The sequence below is a fragment of the Sapajus apella genome, unplaced genomic scaffold, assembly GCF_009761245.1.
Source record: "Sapajus apella isolate SASKATOON/1434 unplaced genomic scaffold, GSC_monkey_1.0 scaffold8, whole genome shotgun sequence".
Taxonomy (NCBI): domain Eukaryota; kingdom Metazoa; phylum Chordata; class Mammalia; order Primates; family Cebidae; genus Sapajus; species Sapajus apella.
The window spans coordinates 32,123,053-32,128,193 of NW_022436948.1; positions in this window are offsets into that span (position 1 = coordinate 32,123,053).

The window sequence follows — 5,141 nt, forward strand, 5'->3', positions numbered from 1 at the left end:
TTGGTATGAAAGAAGAAAAGGAGTATGGTCGGTGAGGTGCAATTTGAAACAGGGTAGTCACAGAAGACTTTATTTAGAAAGCAAAGACATGATGTTAAGTGAGTGAGACATGGGATAGCTCAAATAGATCCATCTTGGAATATCAAATGCAAATATCCAGAGGTAGGAGCTTACCATTTTTATTCTTGGAAGAGCAGGGAAGCCATGGCACTGGATGCCAAAATTGTAGGCAATACAAGCAAAGGGAGGAGAGCTCATATTTCATTGCCTTTTTACTGTGAGTGAGACAAGAAGCCAGGGGAGCTTTGAAAGAAAGAAATGGTAACCAAAAATATACTTTAAAAGTATACCTCTGGTAGTTGCACTGAAAACACATAGAAGGATAGAAGGTAGTGAGGTGTGTTTGGTAAACCAAAGTAGCTCCAGACAAAAGCCTAATACAAAGGCAAGCCAGACCCTTGAGAAAATGGGATATCTAATCAGGAGGTGTTGGTTAAATCACCAGAGGTTCTTGGGAGTGAGCTATTTCTAGGTCAGCATGTTACCCTGGAAGTCCATAAAATACAAAAAATAAGATCTATTTCCTTGACAGTGAATGTGAGAATGTACTATGTTTTACGTAGATTCCTAGAAGGCAATAGCATCTGGAAGTTCACAGACAACTGTGCAGGACTAGTTATAACACTGACACCAGATTTCAAGAACGAACGGCAATATTCAACTTCAGTTCACTGATCTCTCTCTGAATTTTGTGCTTCAGGAATCTCCTTTGGATTTAATAATCTCCAGTAACTCCTGAATAATTTTAGATGGGGAAAGGCTAGCAATTCAATACCTGCAAGGGGATGAGGTCCTTAAGGAAATTGGGGAAGATATTAAAATATGTATGTTTTTTAAATTGGCAATGCAGTAAATTCAGGTGATACACTGTGATGCATTTCATCACTCCATTAAAATTTTTAGTCTATATAAAACATTAATATAGGAGTATTAACATATAAATGGTAAACAGATGAAAGCAGAGTCTTGGTATACAATGTTTTGAAGTCAAATCTATATTAGTGAACTTTTTTTTTTCGAGACATAAGCTCACTCTGCTGCTGAGGCTAAGTGCAATGGCGTGATCATGGCTCAGTGCAGCTTTCGCCCCTCAGGCTCAAGCAATCCTCCCACCTAAGTCTTCTAAGCAGCGTGGACAATAGGCCCACAGGAATATACCACACCTCTTTCATTTTCTTTTTTTTTTTTGTAGAGGTGGGACTTTTCTATGTTGCTAGGCTGGTTTTTAACTCCTAGTCTCAAGAGATACTCCTGCCTTGGCCTCTCAAAGTGCTGGGATTGCATACGTGAGCAACCACACCCAACCAGCAATGGACCTTTGTCTTTGTATGAGTCCTAACCTAACTGGGTAAGTCCTAGCGTAACTGTGTGATCTTGGGCAAGACATAGAGCCTCCTTGAGCCTTCACTATATCATATGCAAAGTAATATATTTAAAGTATGATGAATATTATATTTTAAAGTGTATTTGAAAATATGTTGCAAACTGTAAAATTCTGGAAATACTGTAAAGAAGCAGGGAAATACTCTACAAGTTTTTAATTTTATACTTTCTACACTAAGCATTTATTTCTACTGTAAGGGAATTAAATATTAGTATATTTTCTATTCCTGATGGTTTTTCTTGTTTTGGTGAAGTTGCCAAGAAGGAATAAACAAACAAAAAAATTAAAGGTAGGAAGAGAAAGCAAGGGAAGTGATTTGATTGTTATAATCTGAGTGAGTGATTTAGGCCCCAATTATAAGCAGAAAAGTTTTTCCCTGAACTAAAACTCCTGTAACTTCTCTGGCAGATACAATCTAGGGGAAGAAACATCACATTTCTGGTTTATAAAGTAAAACCTGAGAATCAGGGAAGCAAATTCTTTACAGCTAAACAATGTACTACTCAGATCATTAAGGATGATACTGGACTCATAATATAGGGCTTTGTTTACCATTATCCTATTTCAAAAACATTATCATCCTGTCTCAAAACATATGCTGTTGCTTAAATGCCTGGCAACTCCCATTATTTTTAGATCTTTTTTCTTCCTTTTCCCAAGTTTATAGATTTTCTATTTACTAGAGACATTTAAGAAGTTCTGGTTATTGCTTTGTAACAAACCACTCCAAACTTAGTGGCATAAAGTATCATTCATTTTATGCTCATGGATTCAGTAGGTCAGAAATTTAAGGCACAGCTGGGATAACTTGTCTTGGGACATCTTTACAGCTCTCTATGAAGTCTGGGGCTCCAGCTGGGATGTTGTGAGACTGTGGTGACTCAAATGGCTAAGGATTAGAATCATCATCAGACTCCCATAGTAGGCACTCAGGCTGTACTGGATTGGGACTGTGGACTCACAAAAGACCTTTATTGATAGCTAGGATTTTTTCAGCATAGCAGCTGGATTCCAAGGGTAAGCTTCTGCAGAGCAAATGTAGAAAGAACCAAGAAGACGTTGTATGAATGTGAATGACCTAAACGCAGGAGTCAATAACCTTTCTTTATTGATTGGAACAGTCACAATCTTACCATGATTCAAAGCGACAGGTCATAGACCTTGCCTCTTGATAAGGGAAGTGTCAAAAATTTGTAGCCATTTAAAAATATCCCTATAAATGTATATGCTTACTATGTACCCACAAAATTTTAATTAATATATACTTTGAAAATTTACTGCATAAACTATGGGTAAAGGCTAAATATAGAGCACAGACTAATTGCTAAATGTATGAGAAAGGAGGTGTGTGTTTTAATCACTGTTGGGTGCTTTCCCATCATTCATTATCTTCAACAAACTGTCCACATACTTCAAGAGTAATAGATAAGTACATTCCAGTAGAGGACCTGATGGGTCTAAGGGAACACAGGCTTAGCCAAACAGTTACATGGTGTTTCTCTGGACACAGAATTAGTTCTGGAAAGAGCATGCATAACAATTCAGATGACTGGGATGCATTTTCGGAGACTGTTGAGAAACTATGTTACTTTTGTCTCTCTGCCTCTGAATATGGAGTCTGTCTTGAGACTGACCAATGGTCTGTTGCAGACATGCAGATAACACCTTGAGAAAGAAAGCAACATAGGAAGCCAAGCAGAGCAAACGGATTCACAGACAAATGGAGGCAGAGCCTTGATCAAACCGTGCCTGCTCAGAGCCCTTTTGTTGTAGTTTTCAGTTCCTTACACCATAAATTACCCACCCTGACTTGCTTAGCTACACTAACTTGGATTTTATGTGTTTTGTGTTTATAATCTGTGCTCAGAATCATTGTTACTGACACAGTCTATATAAGAGAGATAAATTAAATGTAAAGGAAAATGATTTAGTCTCAAATCCTCTTAAAATATTTATCACATAATCCTTTTATGCTTTTATCGGTGATTTATTTAGGTTTGTGTAATTCTAAAACTGTTTTATTTGGAGAATGATGGAAATTGAATAAAAACAATCCAAATTACACTTCTCAAACATAATTAATAGCTGGTCTTTTTCGTTCATCAAAATCTACCTTAATTTTACAATGTACTCTACATACTTTTTTAAGTGGAAGGAAGTCACATTTCTCAAACATAATAACTGCTCTCTTTGGTTTATCTAAATCTACCTCAATTTTAAAATGTATTCTATATGCTTTTTTAAGTAGAAGGGGGTGCAATTTTGAAACAGGAAAGCTTTTGATGTTACAGATTAATCGATGACTTTTTCATCCATCATAATCCAGACACAACATGTCTTCCATTCCTGTTTGGAGTTTCCAGAAACTTCTTTATTGCTGTGTAAATACTTCTGTTACATTGTTTACATTGTTATGTATGTCTGCCTCCAATTACTTGTGAGCACTTCCAAAGTTTATCTTAGTTCGTAGTGAGCACTCCCAGAGTTTATCTTAGCTCCTAGCACGTAATGAATGCTCAGTAGATTGCTGAACCAATGAATGAATGCCCAGATGGAAATCAGAGTAAAGAGCATGAGAAAAAGTTGATGAGTAAATTAATTAAACTCTTTTGATTATGTTGCAGAGTGTGACTAACTTTTTAGGATAGTATAGTAATCATATTTTTGGCACCATAGTATAGAGCAGAATGCTGTTTATTCAAAATGATTGTTTAATTATGCACACTTGAAACATGTGCAGCTTAAGTAACAATTGTTGATCTTAAATCATCCATATAAATATATTAACTTCTGAATATATGCTAATCTTATGCATAGGTATATTATTAGTCTAAGCAACTTGATAGTTCTCTTGAATTATTTTTCTCCAAAGTACTACAAGCATAGTACTTTTAAATGATAAGGTATTACTATAAATTTATTCGCTCACTTTAGAAAGTCAGATTTAAAGAAACATGTTATAACCTCTCCAAAATTTTTTATTTTCTCATAGAGAGAGGCGTAAGTGGGATCAATGAGATTGCAGGGTTTGGCAACGCAATTAAAAATTCTGACTTACGAAGCCATGTTCTATAACCTTTAACAATTTCTCAAGTTCTTTTCCAATAAAATGAAGGTAAGTATACTTGGAAAGTTAAGTTGCTTTAAGGTCAAATTGTTCATGTCTTTTAGTATTAGCAATATTAATGTGGGATTGTACATCTTATATGCATATAAATGCACATTTGAAATGCTTGGAAATTATTTCTAAATCCTTAGTTTTAAAATTGGTCTTTGGAAATCTAAACAATATTTAAAAATTTACATGTTAATTATCGATGATAGTCCTCTTAAAGATTTGGGACGAGCACCTTTAGCATCTATCCCTCTCCCTATTGCCAACACAGACAACTTTTTCTTTTCATATTTCAGTTATAATTAAGAATGGAAGTTGGTTATTGTTTTAAAGTTTGTTAACTTGATTCTCCTACTTGAAAGATGGTTTGTTTTTAATTTTATTGTAAATTGATACTATAATTATATATATATTCATGGAGTATAAAACTATATGTGTAAAATGTAGAATGATTAAATCAAGCTGATTAACATATCTGTCACCTCAACTGCTTATCATTTTCTGCAGTGAAGACATGTTTTTTGTTTGTTTTTTAAGTTTTAATTTTTGGAAAGAGTACTAGACTTGAAACTGGGTTGATAT